Source organism: Protopterus annectens, chromosome 7.part0, assembly GCF_019279795.1.
Source record: "Protopterus annectens isolate FY-2018-M chromosome 7.part0, PAN1.0, whole genome shotgun sequence".
NCBI classification, from domain to species: domain Eukaryota; kingdom Metazoa; phylum Chordata; order Ceratodontiformes; family Protopteridae; genus Protopterus; species Protopterus annectens.
Window position 1 is genome coordinate 341816719 of NC_056739.1, and position 19635 is coordinate 341836353.

Sequence of the window (19635 nt, forward strand, 5' to 3'; positions counted from 1 at the left end):
TCCTCTTAAAATACTCAGGGACCAATTTAAAAATTACTCAAAACAGCATCTTAATATAAAATACTCAGGGATTGATTAAAAGTACACAAAGCAGCATCTTTATATAAAATACTCAGGGACTGATTAAAAGTACACAAAACAGCATCTTAATATAAAATACGCAGGGACTGATTAAAAATGACACAAATCAGCAACTTAATATAAAATACTCAGGGACTGATTAAAAGTACACAAAACAGCATCTTAATATAAAATACTCAGGGACTGATTAAAAATGACACAAATCAACAACTTAATATAAAATACTCAGGGACTGATTAAAAGTACACAAAACAGCATTTTAATATAAAATACTAAGGGACTGATTAAAAAGTACACAAAACAGCATCTTAATATAAAATACTCAGGGACTGATTAAAAATTATTCAAAACAGCATCTTAATATAAAATACTCAGGGATTGATTAAAATTACACAAAACAGAACCTTAATATTCACTCTTTTAGCAGATACTCTTGTACAGGCTATTACTACTGCACATAGTTATATCAATGTGGTGAAATCCTTATGTGTGATGTTAAGTATTATATGATGTGTTTTCTTATTCCATAATCCTTGCCTGCAACTCTTGTTTTGTTATTTTTTTTGACAGTGAGTTTGTACTTGTAAACACTTGGTCAGTACTAGTTTGTTAGTAATTGTTCAGTACCAGTTTGTTAGGCCTTTTCAGTACCAGTTTGTTCATACTTGTTCTTAACAGTTTGTTGGTACTTATTCTGTACCAGTCTGTTAGTACCTGTTCAGTACCAGTTTGTTAGCACTTATTCATAACAGTTTGTTGGTACTTGTTCAGTACCAGTTTGTTGGTACTTGTTCAGTACCAATTTGTTGCTGCTTGTTCTTAATAGTTTGTTGGTACTTATTCAGAACCAATTTGTTGGTACTTGTTCAGTACCAGTTTGTTGGTACTTGTTCAGTACCAGTTTGATGGTACTTGTTCAGTACCACTTTGTTTGTACTTATTCAGTACCAGTTTGTTGGTACTTGTTCTTAACAGCAATACAAAAGATGTATGCAAGTCGAAAGAAAACCAAAACCAAAAAACAGGACTTGCAAGAGTGCCCAAATGAAGGTCAAAAACCAAACTTCTTTGATGAACACAAGCACTTTATTTCCTTAACGCTGCAACACAAAAGTACCAACAAACCGATACTGAACATGTACCAACAAACTGGTACTAAACAACTACTAACAAACTGGTACTGAACAAGTACCAACAAACTGGTACTGAATAAGTACCAGCAAACTGTTAAGAACAAGTTTTCAACATAGAATCCAAGTCTTCATCAGAGATGAACAAATCACAGTAGACCTTACATCAATTTATACCATCCAACCTGTGCAAAATACAATGATAATTAATCATTAACATACCTTAATTGAACAAATAATTTAAAGGTAAAACAGTATAATAAAAGTTTCCCTTTTAAAAAAACTTTAAAATCATTGTTAAAATCCATAAAATAATTATTAATGTTAAATATAAATGATATAATTCAACATTTTATACTTTGACTTTAAATTCATATAACATAAAACTATATTCATTTCTTTTTCATTTTAAAAAAGCTACCTTTTGTCTTTCTTAATGTTAAACATACACCTAAAACTCTTGTATTTAGTGCCATCTTGTGGCTAGTTCTCAAATCACAATTTAGCAGCTCTTACTATTTCCAAAACATAAAAAAGAAAAGTTGCTTGCGGACAAATCAAAGTATGTCTGTAAAGGGCATTTTTGTTATTTTGCTTCCTAATTTCATAACTGTGTTCATAAATACGATTTTTTAATTTTCTCTCCGTTTTGCCTATGTAGAATGAAGTGCAAACCTTACAAGTAGCCATGTATACCACACCATTGGTATTACAGTTGTAAAAACATTTACTGATAATCTCCCTGTTTCTTGATGTAACTAGAATACTACCCATGTTGTGTATTAAAGGGCATTGTGGACAACTACCACATTTAAAAGTACCGGGTCTTTTTGAAGAAGTATTTGCTTTCCCAAACTCAAAAAATTGTTTGAAATTTACATCCTTACGGAAAATAAATGTCAAATTTTTATTTTTAAGTGTCTCAAGGTCAGAAATCTCTGTAAACCTATTCCATTCTCTAGTTATAATTTGTTTTATTGCCCCTGCATCTCCTGAAAAATCCATAATGTATGCGTCATCCCATTTTTTCTCTTCCTGGGTATTAGTATTACCTTTAATAAGCTCATAATTAGATTTTCCAAGGATGGGAGCAAACCTGTTGTTCCTTTCCAAAACCACTGACTCCATTGTTTCTTGTAGTAGGGAATTTGGGTAACCACGTTTACTAAACATTTCCATTAATTTTGCACACTCGGTTGTAAAATCTTCTTCACCAGATGTCATCCTACTCACCCTGACCAACTGTCCTTTAACCAAGTTCTTTTTCTGAAAATAAGGGTGACTACTCTGGAAATGTAGATAAGAGTTGGAAAATGTTTCCTTTCGATGGATGCATGATGCAAAACTACCTGGTTCTTTCTTAATGTTAACATCCAAATAAGTAAGATTTTCAGTATTGTAAGTGTAAGTAAAATCCAAAAAGTTTGTGGTGTTTTTAATATAATGCAAAAACTCTATAAATTTCTCATGAGTGTCTGTCCAAAAAATCACTATGTCGTCCAAGAATCTTTTATATAACGACCAACAATCTATAAAAGGACATTTTAAAATGTAAAGTTGTTCCCATCTTGACAAAACTAGATTTGCACCATTGCTACTCCTCTTTTCTGTTGAAAAAATTCCCCTTGGAAAAACATAAAATTGTTCTGAAGAATTACTTCCATAAAAGTTAAACAATTCCTAAAATCATTTGTAGTAAACATTTTACTGTCTCTCATAATGTCTTCAAACCACTGTAGCCCTATATCGTGGGGGATTGATCCAAACAGATCAACTACATCAAGAGTAACAAAAGCCAAGTCTGCTGAGTATAATTCTGGCTTGACACATCTGAGAAAATCCCATGAGTCTTTCAGAACCAATGGGCTATCATATGACAACTTTTTAAATTTTTCATCCACAAATTTAGCTAAAGAGGATGTAACTGAACCCTCAGATGCCACAATAAGCCTAAGGGGCGGATTATTTGGGTCCTTGTGTACCTTTGGAATTCCAAAAACTGATGGAACCCTTGGCTGTGAATTCAAAAGGAAATTGTAAGTATCTTTGTCAATGGACCCCTCAAGTAATAAATCATAAAGTAATAGTTTAACCTTTGAATTTGCCAAATTGACCTCATTAACAGAAGCTCGTGAATATTTATCTGTGTCATTTAGTAAATCCTTCATTTTAGATTCATACAGAATGTAATCCATTAAAACTGTGCCGCCCCCTTTGTCCGGGTGCATAATTATAATATCCTTACTGTTTCTTAGTTCATTTAATACTCTCCTTTCCACTTCAGTAAGGTTAGGAAAAATCCTGTGTTCAGATACAACCTTCCTGATTTCTCTTTCTAATATAAAATCAAGATTTTTCAACTGTGGGTGTAGTGGTGGGTTCATCGTACTTTTCCTCTTTAGTGTGGCTGTTTGCCTAGGTATTATATTATTGTCTTGAAATATTAATGAAAAATTCATTTTCCTAAGAAACATTTTTAAATCTAAAATAGATCTAGGTAGACTAGCTTTTCTACTAGGAATAAATTTAAAACCTTTTGACAAAAGGTGAAAATGCCCTTCATTTAGTTCTATGTTACTGCAGTTAAAAATCTTAAAATCATCTAATGTAAAACATTACCTTGTCTAAAAATAGTTGTATTATCTTGTCCTTCCAGAGTTAATGATAGTTCCATCTGAAGTTGGGTTTGTACTGTGGGAGATGGACAGGATTCTGGTTCTGAATCCTGTCCGACCTCCGTAAAGGGGGAATTTCTAAAGAATTGGGGTGATTGTCTTGCTCTCCATACTCAGCTTCTTGTTGAACAAAATCTACAGCTGCATTTTTGTTGTAATGGTGGGCTGTATTAAATCTAAAAGTTAAAGGTTTAGGTTTCGGATAAGCCCTACCTTCCCTATAGTCTTTCAAATCCCTTTCTATCTTGGAATGTTTCCTTTTTGAGTTGGCCACACATTTTATCTCAATATCAGAAAAAATATCCCTATACTTTTTCTTTTCATTTTCAACTTGGAATAGTAAATCATTAGTAATACAAGTGTTCATGTTTTCAATTTTTTCAAGTAAATCCTTCCTAATCCTTTCATTTTCTTTCAAAATAGTACCCACAATTTCTAGACCACATTTGTCAAAAATTTTTACTAGTTCCTTGTGAAAAACAGAACCCTCCACCACATTGTTAGGAAACTTTGTAATACGCAAGCCCTTAGGCACAATTTCTTTGTTCAAACATTCCTTCAAGTACACACAATCACACCCAAGCCTTTTGTACTTTTCCAAAAAATAATAGAGTTCATCTAATCGCTCTCTATATGTTGTAGCATCATTGTCCTGGTGTTTTAATGCACCTGGTAATTCTGTAACAGAAAATTCTTTAGCTATAAATGAATTGAAGTCAAAACTACCCCTGGCAGAACTTGGTTCCCCTGGGTTGTTAGGAGTAGAAACAGAATGTACCTCTGGGCGTGATGCACTGGATCCTTCCCTGGTAGTTGTACTACGCAAAAGGCGAGGAAAATCTTCAAATTCGTTGTCCATATGCGCCGAATGGTTGCTGGAAGGATTAATGTTAGAAGATCCTACAGTACGCTTGGAGCCTTCCCTGGCGGTTTGCGAACCATCGCGACTTCTGTGTATCTGGTTATGGTTAGAGTTGTTACTATTAGGTCCATTTGTGTGCTTGAAACTTTCCCTAGTTGTTTGCGAGCCATCCGCATTTCCATGCAGTGAATTTGAATTAAAATTACCTCCGTTGGTAAGCGCTCTTTTTTATGTTTTGGAAATAGTACCTAAGGAATTGAGAGGGGGTATGTGGGAGGCAAAACTCTAATACAGGGAGTTGTTTTGGCAGATTGTCTTAGATTCCACAAAACCCCCAGGTTTAAACGATATGATTTCCATTACTTCTGTTTTGAAATTAAGAGCTGCTAAATTGTGATTTGAGAACTAGCCACAAGATGGCACTAAATACAAGAGTTTTAGGTATATGTTTAACATTAAGAAAGACAAAAGGTAGCTTTTTTAAAATGAAAAAGAAATGAATATAGTTTTATGTTATATGAATTTAAAGTCAAAGTATAAAATGTTGAATTATATCATTTATATTTAACATTAATAATTATTTTATGGATTTTAACAATGATTTTAAAGTTTTTTTAAAAGGGAAAACTTTTATTATACTGTTTTACCTTTAAATTATTTGTTCAATTAAGGTATGTTAATGATTAATTATCATTGTATTTTGCACAGGTTGGATGGTATAAATTGATGTAAGGTCTACTGTGATTTGTTCATCTCTGATGAAGACTTGGATTCTATGTTGAAAACTTGTTCTTAACAGTTTGCTGGTACTTATTCAGTACCAGTTTGTTGGTACTTGTTCAGTACCAGTTTGTTAGTAGTTGTTTAGTACCAGTTTGTTGGTACATGTTCAGTATCGGTTTGTTGGTACTTGTTCGTAACAGTTTGTTGGTACTTATTCAGTGCCAGTTTGTTGGTACTTGTTCAGTACAAGTTTGTTGGTACTTGTTCTTAACAGTTTGTTGCTACTTATTCAGAACCAGTTTGGTGGTACTTATTTAGTACCAGTTTGTTGGTACTTGTTCAGTACCAGTTTTTGGTACTTATTCAGTACCAGTTTGTTGGTACTTGTTCAGTACCAGTTTGTTGGTACATATCCGGTACCATTTTGTTGGCACTTGTTCAGTACCAGTTTGTTGGTACTTGTTTAGTACCAGTTTGTTGGTAGTAGGTACTTGTTCTTAAGAGTTTGTTGGTACTTATTCAGTACCAGTTTGGTGGTACTTATTTAGTACCAGTTTGTTGGTACTTGTTCAGTACCAGTTTTTGGTACTTACTCAGTACCAGTTTGTTGGTACTTGTTCAGAACCAGTTTGTTGGTACTTGTCCAGTACCAGTTTGTTGAACGTATTCAGTACCATTTTGTTGGCACTTGTTCAGTACCAGTTTGTTGGTACTTGTTCAGTACCAGTTTTTTGGTACTTATTCAGTACCAGTTTGTTGGCACTTGTTCAGTACCAGTTTGTTGGTACTTGTTTTTAACAGTTTGTTGGTACTTATTCAGTACCGGTTTGGTGGTACTTATTTAGTACCAGTTTGTTGGTACTTGTTCAGTACCAGTTTTTGGTACTTATTCAGTACCAGTTTGTTTGTACTTGTTCAGTACCAGTTTGTTGGTACTTGTTCAGTACCAGTTTGTTGGTACTTATTCAGTACCATTTTGTTGGCACTTGTTCAGTACCAGTTTGTTGGTACTTGTTCTTAACAGTTTGTTAGTACATATTGAGTACCAGTTTGTTGGTACTTGTTCAGTTACCAGTGTGTTGGTACTTATTCAGTGCCAGTTTGTTGGTACTTGTTCAGTTACCAGTGTGTTGGTACTTATTCAGTACCAGTTTGTTGGTACTTGTTCAGTACCAGTTTGTTGGTACTTGTTCAGTACCAGTTTGTTGGTACTTGGTCTTAACAGTTTGTTGGTACTTATTCAGTACCGGTTTGGTGGTACTTATTTAGTACCAGTTTGTTGGTACTTGTTCAGTACCAGTTTTTGGTACTTATTCAGTACCAGTTTGTTTGTACTTGTTCAGTACCAGTTTGTTGGTACTTATTCAGTACCAGTTTGTTGACACTTGTTCAGTACCAGTTTGTTGGTACTTGTTCTTAACAGTTTGTTAGTACATATTGAGTACCAGTTTGTTGGTACTTGTTCAGTTACCAGTGTGTTGGTACTTATTCAGTGCCAGTTTGTTGGTACTTGTTCAGTTACCAGTGTGTTGGTACTTATTCAGTACCAGTTTGTTGGTACTTGTTCAGTACCAGTTTGTTGGTACTTGTTCAGTACCAGTTTGTTGGTACTTGGTCTTAACAGTTTGTTGGTACTTATTCAGTACCAGTTTGGTGGTACTCATTTAGTACCAGTTTGTTGGTACTTGTTCAGTACCAGTTGTTGATACTTTTTAGTACCAGTTTGTTGGTACTTGTTCAGTACCAGTTTGTTGGTGCGTATTCGGTACCATTTTGTTGGCACTTGTTCAGTACCAGTTTGTTGGTACTTGTTCAGTACCAGTTTGTTGGTACTTGTTCTTAACATTTTGTTGGTACTTCTTCAGTACCAGTTTGGTGGTACGTATTTAGAACCAGTTTGTTGGTACTTGTTCAGTACCAGTTTTTGGTACTTATTCAGTACCAGTTTGTTGGTACTTGTTCAGTACCAGTTTGTTGGTACTTATTCAGTACCATTTTGTTGGCACTTGTTCAGTACCAGTTTGTTGGTACTTGTTCAGTACTAGTTTGTTGGTACTTATTCAGTACCAGTTTGTTGGCACTTGTTCAGTACCAGTTTGTTGGTACTTGTTCTTAACAGTTTGTTGCTACTTATTCAGTACCAGTTTATTGGTACTTATTCAGTGCCAGTTTGTTGGTACTTGTTCAGTTACCAGTTTGTTGGTACTTATTCAGTACCAGTTTGTTGGTACTTGTTCAGTACCAGTTTGTTGGTACTTGTTCAGTACCAGTTTGTTGGTACTTGTTTGTAACAGCTTGATGGTACTTATTCAGTACCAGTTTGTTGGCACTTGTTCAGTATTAGTTTGTTGGCACTTGTTCAGTATCAGTTTGTTGGTACTTAGTGCCAGTTTGTTGGTACTTGTTCAGTTACCAGTGTGTTGGTACTTATTCAGTACCAGTTTGTTTGTACTTGTTCAGTAACAGTTTGTTGGCACTTGTTCAGTACCAGTTTGTTGGTATTTGTTTGTAACAGTTTGTTGGTACTTATTCAGTACCAGTTTGTTGGTACTTGTTCAGTAACAGTTTGTTGGTACTTATTCAGTACCAGTTTGTGGGTACTTGTTCAGTACCAGTTTGTTGGTACTTGTTCTTAACAGTTTGTTGGTACTTATTCAGTGCCAGTTTGTTGGTACTTGTTCAGTACCAGTTTGTTGGTACTTGTTCTTAACAGTTTGTTGGTAATTATTCAGTACCAGTTTGGTGGTACTTATTTAGTAGCAGTTTGTTGGTACTTGTTCAGTACCAGTTTGGTGGTACTTATTTAGTACCAGTTTGTTGGTACTTGTTCAGTACCAGTTTTTGGTACTTATTCAGTACCAGTTTGTTGGTACTTGTTCAGTACCAGTTTGCTGGTGCGTATTTGGTACCATTTTGGTGGCACTTGTTCAGTACCAGTTTGTTGGTACTTGTTCAGTACCAATTTGTTGGTACTTATTCAGTACCAGTTTGTTGGTACTTGTTTAGTACCAGTTTGTTGGTACTTGTTCTTAACATTTTGTTGGTACTTATTCAGTACCTGTTTGTTGGTACTTATTTAGTACCAGTTTGTTGGTACTTGTTCAGTACCAGTTTTTGGTACTTATTCAGTACCAGTTTATTTCTACTTGTTCAGTACCAGTTTGTTGGTACTTTTTCAGTACCGGTTTGGTGGTACTTATTTAGTACCAGTTTGTTGGTACTTGTTCAGTACCAGTTTTTGGTACTTATTCAGTACCAGTTTGTTGGTACTTGTTCAGTACCAGTTTGTTGGTACTTGTTCAGTACCAGTTTGTTGGTACTTATTTGGTACCATTTTGTTGGCACTTGCTCAGTACCAGTTTGTTGGTACTTGTTCAGTACCAGTTTGTTGGTACTTATTCAGTACCAGTTTGTTGACACTTGTTCAGTACCAGTTTGTTGGTACTTGTTCTTAACAGTTTGTTGGTACATATTCAGTACCAGTTTGTTGGTACTTATTCAGTGCCAGTTTGTTGGTACTTGTTCAGTTACCAGTTTGTTGGTACTTATTCAGTACCAGTTTGTTGGTACTTGTTCAGTACCAGTTTGTTGGTACTTGTTCAGTACCAGTTTGTTGGTACTTGTTTGTAACAGCTTGTTGGTACTTATTCAGTACCAGTTTGTTGGTACTTGTTCAGTACCAGTTTGTTGGTACTTGTTATTAACAGTTTCTTAGTACTTATTCAGTACCAGTGTGTTGATACTTATTTGGTACCAGTTTGTTGGTACTTATTCAGTGCCAGTTTGTTGGTACTTGTTCAGTTACCAGTTTGTTGGTACTTATTCAGTACCAGTTTGTTGGTACTTGTTCAGTACCAGTTTGTTGGTACTTGTTCAGTATCAGTTTGTTGGTACTTGTTTGTAACAGTTTGTTGGTACTTATTCAGTACCAGTTTGTTGGTACTTGTTCTTAACAGTTTGTTAGTACTTATTCAGTACCAGTGTGTTGGTACTTGTTCAGTATCAGTTTGTTGGTACTTATTCAGTACCATTTTGTTGGTACTTGTTCAGTACCAGTTTGTTCGTACTTGTTCTTAACAATTTGTTGGTACTTATTCAGTACCAGTTTGGTGGTACTTATTTAGTACCAGTTTGTTGGTACTTGTTCAGTACCAGTTTGTTGGTACTTGTTCAGTACCAGTTTGTTGGTACTTATTCGGTACCATTTTGTTGGCACTTGTTCAGTACAAGTTTGTTGATACTTGTTCATTACCAGTTTGTTGGTACTTATTCAGTACCAGTTTTTTGGCACTTGTTCAGTACCAGTTTGTTGGTACTTGTTCTTAACAGTTTGTTGGTACTTATTCAGTACCGGTTTGGTGGTACTTATTTAGTACCAGTTTGTTGGTACCTGTTCAGTACCAGTTTTTGGTACTTATTCAGTACCAGTTTGTTGGTACTTGTTCAGTACCAGTTTGTTGGTACTTGTTCAGTACCAGTTTGTTGGTACTTATTCGGTACCATTTTGTTGGCACTTGTTCAGTACCAGTTTGTTTGTACTTGTTCTCTCCCAGTTTGTTGGCACTTATTCATTACCTGTTTGTTGGCACTTGTTCAGTACCAGTTTGTTGGTACTTGTTCTTAACAGTTTGTTGCTACTTATTCAGTACCAGTTTGTTGATACTTGTTCAGTACCAGTTTGTTGGTACTTGTTCAGTACCAGTTTGTTGGTACTTGTTTGTAACAGCTTGTTGGTACTTATTCAGTACCAGTTTGTTGGCACTTGTTAAGTACCAGTTTGTTGGTACTTATTCAGTGCCAGTTTGTTGGTACTTGTTCAGTTACCAGTTTGCTGGTACTTATTTAGTACCAGTTTGTTGGTACTTGTTCAGTACCAGTTTGTTATTACTTATTCAGTACCAGTTTGTTGGTACTTGTTCAGTAACAGTTTGTTGGTACTTGTTCTTAACAGTTTGTTAGTATTTATTCAGTACCAGTGTGTTGGTACTTGTTCAGTACCAGTTTGTTGGTACTTATTCAGTACCATTTTGTTGGTACTTGTTCTTAACAGTTTGTTGGTACTTATACTTATTCAGTACCAGTTTGTTGGAACTTGTACTTGTTCAGTACCAGTTTTTGGTACTTATGCAGTACCATTTTGTTGGTACTTGGTTATTGTCAGTTTGTTGGTATTTGTTCAGTACCAGTTTGTTGGTACTTGTTCAGTACCATTTTGCTAGTACGTCTTTAGTAACAATTTGTTAGTACTTAGACTTTGTATTCCATGACTTGTTTTCTCCTAGTTATGCATTATTTTCACTACCGCTGTTCACTGAACTCAGTCCTCCCTGAAATGATTCAGTGGACTAACCCATCTACCTGGTGACCAGAGTAATTATGTTTTATTATTTTATATACAGTACAGACACAAACTAGAATTCACATTAACATTTTTTATAATACATTAAGAATAATAGGTTGACAGTCTGCATTTAGTACCATTGTAGCTCTCTACTTCTTAGCTTAAGCATTCTGGATTAGTCCTAGAATGATAGGATACAGAGAGGCCCAAAGTATGAAACAGGGTTATTAAATATTACTCTACTTCACTTCAATTAAAAGAATGGCAGGTTTTACATAAGCATGCATCTTTAACAGAATGACCGGTTTTGCATAAGCAAGCATCTTATGAACAATTTACTGAGTGACTCTAATTCTCAGTGATTTATCTGAAAATCAGCAAATCTATAAGAGACACAACAAAAGTATGAGGCAAAATCAGGAATGTTCTGTAAACCTCTGAACAAGTCAGAAGGAGTATAGAATACTGCATAATCATAAAAATTACTGTACCTAGCTCACATCCAGTATAGAATAATGCATAATCATAAAAAATACTCTAATATAGCTCACATCTGGTTTAGAGTACTGCATAATCATAAACAATACTGTACCTAGCTCACATCTGATACAGAATAATGCATATTAATAAAAAAATACTCTACCTAGCTCGCATCTGGAATTCAGTACTGCATATGCATAAAAAATACTGTACCTAGCTCACATGCCCAATTAATTACATTTGCTTGCACTTGCAAAAAGTCCCTAGTAATATTAGCAGAAGGAGAATGAATTATGTAGACAAATTCACATGGATTAGATGAACACTATTGTAAATTATTGGTTATTGATTGGTGAGAGAATTGGCTACATACTGAGTGGAGACACATGTTAAATACATAGAAATTCTTCTACAGCAGCTGCAATTATAGTTACTTGCAAGGAGTTGCTTCACTAGCAATTTTCATGACAGCAAGGTGCTTAATTTTTTATTTTTCTTTTTTGCAGATGATGGAGGTAAGTAATTTCTGCCAGAGATGGCGAAGGACTCAGTTAGTATCAGCCAGTGGGCCTGAAGGAAGCAGATGGATGGAGAGGATGCTGTTGGAGAGTCTGGATATTTGGTGTGGAAGGATGTGAAGTTGCAGGTGTGAAATAGCTACTGTTCTGCACAACATATCCTATCGTAGAGGTATGGAACTGGAGTGGGCATTGGTTGGTGACCTGAATAAAGGGGTCACGAAAGAGGATGGAGGCTGCTGCAATAGATGTCCCGGTCCCCTGGGTGGTGCACAATGAGGTCATAGGTGAGGGTGCACTGAATGAGCAGCTGTCAGTGCCCTGATGGTAGTGGATTTGAAAGGTAACAGATTCTGCTTGGCTGGATGTTTTGGTTGCTGAAGTGGTGTACAATGAGGTCGCAGATAGTCTTTATTCAGCAGTTTGAGGTAGTTCGGAGGCATGTTGAGGCAGAGGTCTGTTTGTGGTAGGGTAGTGCAGTGTTGGGGATTGTTGTAGGGTCTGGGATTTCCACTGGTGGGGCAATGTCAATAATCATAGGAGTCTCGGAATCTACTTATATTTGGTAGGATTGGTTGGTGCCTCGGCCATCAGAAGAAGTGTGAGATGGCAATGAAGTGGTTGCGCTGTCTGTTTGCAGAAGATGTACCACGTTGCATTAGGGTTAAAGGTTTGTTGCAGGATTTTGGGGCATCTCTTGATACGCAGTTAGGCATGTCAGAATTAGGGGGAACTCTTGTGGTGCATTTACAGTTACCCTTCCAGCTTACTGTGCTGGTAGAGGGGCCATTATGTACTCTGGTGATAGAAAGTATGAAATTGGTTATAGGGCTTGGTAGACATCGGTAATGTTATATACTAGGTTAGGGTTAGAAGGGAGTACCACAAGAACCAGTTCATTTATGCTTGAGTGAATTTTGTAAGTAGGGTTTTAGGAGCATTGTAGGCATGAGAATGTGTTTGGGATAGTTTGGGAACAGAGAGTTTTGCTTATGTGGGAGATAGTGGGTTTAAACAAAGCATGCTTTTGGAGTTTTCCAGCAGTTGGCCATATTGTACTTTACTAGTAGCATAGGTACTATGGGGGTTAAGGTTAGTTTTGAATGTTGTGGATTGGCATTAGGAGGCAGTAAATTTTGGGGGAGTTTAAGGTTATGCAGATGATAGGTTGTGTAAGCGGTCAGCATCTTAATCAGAAGCATAGTGTTATATGATCATTACCCTTCAGGTGTGATATGTTGCAAGAGTTCTTTGTTGCTGCACATCATGGGAGTTTTCAGGAACTAGTTCATGGAGACTCGGGGAAAGGAGTATTTCTACTGTACAGTTTTCCAGGATGTCGGAATTTTGGTTTATAATGTGGTTGCTGTATAACAGATAGTGGGTTAGACGGCAGGATTATTAGGAAATTAATCATTTAAAGAAAGGAAATAGCATTGTGGTTATGAGTATAGCCATTATAAATTAAATAAAAAAATAAAAAGACAGGAGGGGATGCACTTAGGCATGATGACAAGTCATTGACCTTGTTTTGTTTTGGGTGTATCCAATATATAGAGGTTATGCTAAGTTATGAGGTTATGGTTTGTTACTTAATCATTGTAGAGGTATCGGGATTTAATTTTAACTGTTTAGGCAATTTGCTACATTGGTTGTTTATGAGGTAGGACTTTGGGTGGTGATGACAGGAATCCAGTGTGGAGACTGAGGTGGCTGTACACTGAATGACAGTTTACAGGTAGGCATTAGGTTAATGGTTTTAAGGCTCTTGTAGGCTACCTAAGTTTAATTTCTTATTCCCACATATGACTGTTGTCCTTCAAGGAACACAGGTGGAATTCTGGGGTGAAGCCTGTCATCCATTTAGTGGATGGTAGGTATGATGGGCATTTTTAGACAATTGTTTCATTAGGGAAAGAAATTGCAGTTTGTTAATATATCCATTGTGTGATCAGGAGGTGGCTTTTAGGCATGATGGCATGTCAATGACCTTGTATGACCTGGAGTCATGGGGCATTACAGGTTCCTGTGTTACATTGTGCTTGGGCAGTTTGCTTGGCTTGGGTTTACTGTTTGTGGTGCATTTTATGTCGTACTGTTAAAAGGCCATGATGGTGGTTTAAATGCAATTTTGCTCATAATGAGTAGTTGGCGTGATGACAAGATTACTAAAATGAATATTGAAAGAGATTTCATGTGGTTATTGTATTTATTGGGCAGTAAGATGGAGCTGCAATTTTATGTGAGGGTATCTAATTGTCTCTGCATGGTTTCAGGTTGCATTGTTTGGTTGTCTGGTGATGACCAGAGAATAATTATGTAGTTTTTATTGGATGGTAGTGGGGTGACTAAGTATTCAATCATAGATAGTGGGTATGCCAGTTTATGAGGTTAAGGCTGGTTACCTTAGTAGTGGAAAGGGAAAAGTGGTTTACTTTCAGCTTTTAGGCAACTGGCTAATTTTGTTATTTATAAGACAGGGATTTCAGAGGTGATGGCATGGATACAGTTTGGTTAGGAAGGATGGGGTCCATGGAATGATGTTTGGCTTAATGCCTTAATGGCAGTTACATGGCTGGATGTTTGGTGGGAGAGAGGGTGAACAGCCTGGTCAGGCTGGTGGGTTGAGAAGAGAGACAGGCTTGCCCTCTTCTGTTCCTCCTCTGGTGTTGGATGTGCAATTCAATAAGTTGGGAAGGAAAGTGAGTGGTTGCTCTGTTGGATAAGTTAATAAGCAGGCAGAACTGCTTATTTGGATGGTGGTGTAATTCAATAAATTGAAAGTGAGCAAGGTAATGCTGCCTTGTTAGTGCAAGAATAAGTGAACAAGTGGGGGACGCTGCTTATTAAGGGTGAGAGGTTACGCTGCCCTTATGGTTATTTCATGTATTCTTTCATGGCTGTTCTTATCACCTGGGTCATGTTTTGCTTGAAAATTATTACTATTGGTTAACAATCATGTTTTTGTAAGTTTAATAAAGGTCATCAAATGCCATTCGGTGTTGTGTGTTTATTGAAGTGGACCAGGAAAATTGAGGTTTGGAACAGACCAGTTCATCCTGGGACATCTTCAAGTGAGGCTAGATACATAGATTAGATAGAATTAAGAGGATAAAAAGAGGATAGGGTTAAATGGGATGGAGGGATGTTTAGGACGATATGAGGTAAGGGTAGAGAGGGGCTTAGAGGGCTTTGTCAAGTGTTACTGAGGTAGGAGTTACATTTTTGGCATGAACTTGCTACCCTCCCACCTCCCCCTTTTTTATTAGTGGGGATTTGGTTAGGTGGATAAGAGGGGAAGGCTTGCCCTCTTCTGTTCCCCATCTGGTGTTGGATGTGCAATTCAATAAGTTGGGAAGGAAAGTGAGCGGTTGCTCTGTTGGATAAGTTAATAAACAAGCAGATGCTTATTTGGATGGTGGTGTAATTCAATAAATTGAAAGTGAGCGAGGTAATGCTGCCTTGTTAGTGCAAGGATAAGTGAGCAAGTGGGGGACGCTGCTTATGAAGGGTGAGTGGTTACGCTGCCCTTAAGGTTATTTGATGTTTTCTTTCATGGATGTTATTATCACCTGGGTTATGTTTTGTTTGAAATATATAACTATTAGTTAACAATCATGTTTATGGAAGTTTAATAAAGGTTATTAAATGTCGTTTGGTGTTGTGTATTTATTGAAGTGGACCAGGCAATGAGTCATCAACCACCAATAAGCCCTGCAGTATTCAGGAAAGATTACTTTAGGCAGCACTTTTTACCACAGAAAACAAGGCACATTATTATCAAGTCTCCCAGTCTGCAGAAAGTGTTTACTACCCCCGACCAAGTGTTTATTCTTTCAGTCATTACAAGTGTTTCTTTATACGATCTGCAACAAAAAAGGCATATTTGTATAACCCGTCTGCACAATGTTTGCAATACTTTTCCTGCTAGGCAAGTATCCTATCTTTTCAGTCATTAAAAGTGCCATTTTGCAATGCTATATAAGCAGTTGTTGTCTGACACAACAAAAGAGGCATAATATTATTCTGTACAATAATGTACTGTTTTAGATTCATAAAATGTTTTGAGAGTTATGTTTGTAATGGTTTGCTATGATGTAGTAATGTCTGTTGTAATGCTTCTTGTGATGTTTTGCACATTGACTCCGGAGAAATGAACTTTCGTTCAGTTTGTACTGTTGTGTGAAGTCTGAATGACAGTAAAGTTCACTTTGACTTTGACTTTATCCAAATCTACAAAATATATGCAGTCTTTTAGTGAGGATGCAAACATCATATCCTTTCATTTATACATGTATCACTTTACACTGTTCTTGGATCCTATCTGGGATGTTTGGGTTTATATTTTAACCATAAATGTTCTATATACAGTAAAGATTTAATATTATGCTTTTGATTTAAACCTTTTGTACTAAGGGTTTCTTATATAAAAATGAATCAGGTTTCCTTTTAGCAACATTTGGGACATATTTAAATGCAAATTATTATTTTCCAAATGGAATATAAGAAAAACTCTTAGTGCTTTAGTATCATGACTAACTCTTTAATGTATAACTTCACCAGGATAGTAATTGTTTCATTTCTAATGTCAATTTTATGCTACTATGTTCTCACCTTTGTGTGTGTGTGTGTGTGTGTGTGTGTGTGTGTGTGTGTGTGTGTGTGTGTGTGTGTGTGTGTGTGTGTGTGTGTGTGTGTGTGTGTGTGTGTATGTGTGTGTTTGTTTTGTTCTACACTTGGACTCAGGACCTAAGCAAATGAACAAAACGTTACTTAAGGTGGATTGTGGTATTTTGCACATTATAAAATGGAAGTGGAGGAAAACAGATTTATAAGACAGCATTTACCATATCTACAAAAAATTGTTAAGCCAGTCAAGCCTAAGTCTCACCTGTGCTAGGTGGTGACTGTTTTCTTTGAAGCGCTGCTTAGCAAAGTGTCACAAAACTACTTACATTCTCAGAAATTCTTTATTTTTATTTATTTACTTATTTTTTCAGTTTAGCACTTAAATATTTAAATTCTCATAATATTTGTATTGTCTTCTGTCACTTTCAAATTGTAAACACCTTCCAAATGTATTATGAAGCCTTTTATTTGGTATTTTAGAAGCAGTTTTAAGTAGATATTTGCAGGTTTTCAATGACGTATTACAAATACTTCACTGTAGTTAAACATGTGAGACATACGTTAGTGTTTTACTAGGAACAATTGTATCTGACAGCAGTAGACATCTGGTGAAGATTCATCACTAGCAATCTTGCCACAATCTTGCTTGAGTATGTAAAAATAATACTTTGTGTGAAAGAAAATTACAGTGGATGCAGGAATACTGGAAGACATTGGTTTACAAAGAGACTGGTGAAGTAGGGTGCTGGGAGTGCTTGCCCAAAGACTCAGCTTTGTAAGTGGCCTTTGTATAGGTTTGTCTGGGTGCATATGTTGGAATCTATACACAAGACAGCAATGCATATTTTTTTTTTTTGCTCCTTAGGTGAGGTTGTCTTCTGTTATCTCTGTCTATGCATTCATCTATCTCTCTATCCACCCTTTCTCAATTAAGTTAGTCACAGTAGGCTGCTGGCCTGTTTACAGAAGAGCCCTGAGGCTCTCTTCAATAAGTGCTGTAGGATGATTTACATCCATATTTGTTACCATCACCTCAGATAGATAAAGCTTTGGGTTAACATTTCTTCTGAAAAATGGCTCACTCAGGAGTGCAGCATCTCCTAATGCTACTCTACAGTATCAGTAATGGGAAATTAATCCAGTCACCTGTGGTGTGAATAGAACCCACAGACTTTAGTCTTGCAACACCAAAAGTAGGTGTGCTGCCCGTTGAATCCCCACACTTGTGTGCACTGTCTTGCTATTACTTCATCCATGACTGGCAGCAATGAGAATCAAAACTTTTTGCTGCCAGCCATCTTAATATCACTGCAGGTGGCAACCTGATATCTAGAGGTCACATCAGTAGCAGTAGGTACTTTGTACCATCGAATTATTGACAGTGGCACCCCTCTCCCATCATGATAATGCTGTATTGACAGTTCAGAGCAGTAGTCAAAGAATCTTTGGTATCACTTGTATAGTAGGGTTCATGGGTAAAGAAGGGAGTAATTTTGTAGCTCTTGTTTTTTTTTTTTGGGAGGGTGGCCCAATGGATAAGGTGTTTGCCTTACAAGCACACGGTACAGGGTTTGAATCTCACAGGGGATAATTAGCTAGGCTTAAAAAATGGCTCAAAAGGGCAGTTAGCCTAGTACTAATCTATGAATTTTGTTAGATGATATCCTGATGTAAGAATATGCTGAATGTGATATCTTTCCTTAACTCTACTTAAAGCAGTTTTGAGTGGTTCCTCTTATGTTTTCAGTTGTTTACTTTGATTTCTATGAATTTGAATTGACCATTATTAATTAATGTGATTTACTAGTTGCATTTCTTTTCATGTGGGTGCTGTACTGTGTCTAACATTTAAAATCAGTTTTGGATGGATTCCTTTAGTTTTCTTCATTTTTATTGTATATTTTTTTATTTGAAACTATGACTATTAATTGAATTACTTTTACATTTTGCATTACTTTTCAAGTGGTTTCAGTGCTAAGTAGATCAAGCAGTATTGTTGTATTTAATTGGGGTGCTTTTAGTCACTTAGCAAACTTACAATAAACAACTAGTTTTGTTCTGGTGTTTGAGTTATCTAGAGTTTGTGATGATTAGACTCTGTGAAAGTTGGTGATGATTGCTGCAGGTTAAATCTTTAGCTGATTTGTTGGTTCTTTTTCCCTGATGTTTTATTAATTGGTGACTCCATAGTGAAACACATAGAATCCCCATTCACTAGGCTAGAAAAAGTGTGACATGATTAGTCTTTTAGGTGTCAGAATCTTGGATATCTCAAGGGCCTTGCACCAGACAAATATAACTATAATTAGTAATTGTAAGTGTGGTAGCGAATGATTTGGGATTAAAAATCTTGACAGAGATGCTGCGATATATTTCCTGTGCATGACCAGGGTACAAAGAAAACATGGTTAGCTTCTACAATTGCCTAAAAAATTGTTGTCATTCTGGGGATATACAGTATGTGTCAGTGTGAAAGAAAATGTTTGACAGTCCCTAATTGTCATGCAAGGAATGGCCTGCACCAGTCATTCAAAAATCTCCACATACTAGCTAAAGCATTTGCTGATCTGATAGTGCCTATTTTATGCAAAGTTCACTTAATGAACATTTCAATATAGCAAACATGTCAATAACAAAACACGATCAAGTTAAAGTGCCTCTACTCAATGCAGAAAGCCTAAACTACAAGCTGCCCAGCCTTGAGGCTCTCCTGCTTATTTATGTTGACTCACGACATCACTGCCCAGACTTGAGGCTCTCCTGCTTTTGTATGTTGACTCACGATGTCAATAGGCTGTATAACAAAAGGAAGAAAATAATGGCAAAACCTATAAGGGGTGGCACCAGGCTGGGTAAAAGCCCTCTCATCAAACTAAACAAATGACTCAGAGGATAACTAAAGTCTATAGGTTCATAGGTTAGTACTAGGCAAACTGCCCTTGTGAGCCCTTTTAAGCCTAGCCAATTATCTCTTGTGAGACTAAAACCCTGCACCTCGTGTTTCTAAGGCAAGCACCTTAACCATTAGGCTACCCTCCCAACCAAAACTTTTTAGGCACTGCTGTCACATTTAAAATTTGAACTGGTTACAGTGGGGATCAAACCAGGAATGGCTGTTTACAAAGCGTATGCTCTAACCACTACACTACTGCAAGACTTAAGCTTGAAGACAAATTTGAGGTAAATCTGGCCTTAT